A 316-nucleotide genomic window follows, 5' to 3' on the forward strand; every position below is an offset into this window, starting at 1 on the left:
GTGTGCTGGGGTGTGCGAGGGCGTGCAAGGGGTGTGCAAGGGCATGAGAGGGTGTGCTAGTGGTGTGTGAGGGCATGCGAGGGCATGAGAGCTGTGCAAGGGTGTGCCAAGGTGTGCCAGGGTGCACTAGGGGCGTGCAAGAGCATGCGAGGGCATGAGAGCTGTGCAAGGGTGTGCTAGGGGGTGTGAGGGGTGTGCAAGGGCGTGAGAGGGTGTGCTAGGGGCGTGTGAGGGGCATGCAAGGGCATGAGAGGCGTGCAAGGGCGTGCAAGGGGTGTGCAAGGGTGTGAGAGGGTGCACGAGGGGCATGCGAGGG

The sequence above is a fragment of the Haliaeetus leucocephalus genome, unplaced genomic scaffold, assembly GCF_000737465.1.
Source record: "Haliaeetus leucocephalus isolate CR32 unplaced genomic scaffold, Haliaeetus_leucocephalus-4.0 Scaffold110, whole genome shotgun sequence".
Taxonomy (NCBI): Eukaryota; Metazoa; Chordata; class Aves; order Accipitriformes; family Accipitridae; genus Haliaeetus; species Haliaeetus leucocephalus.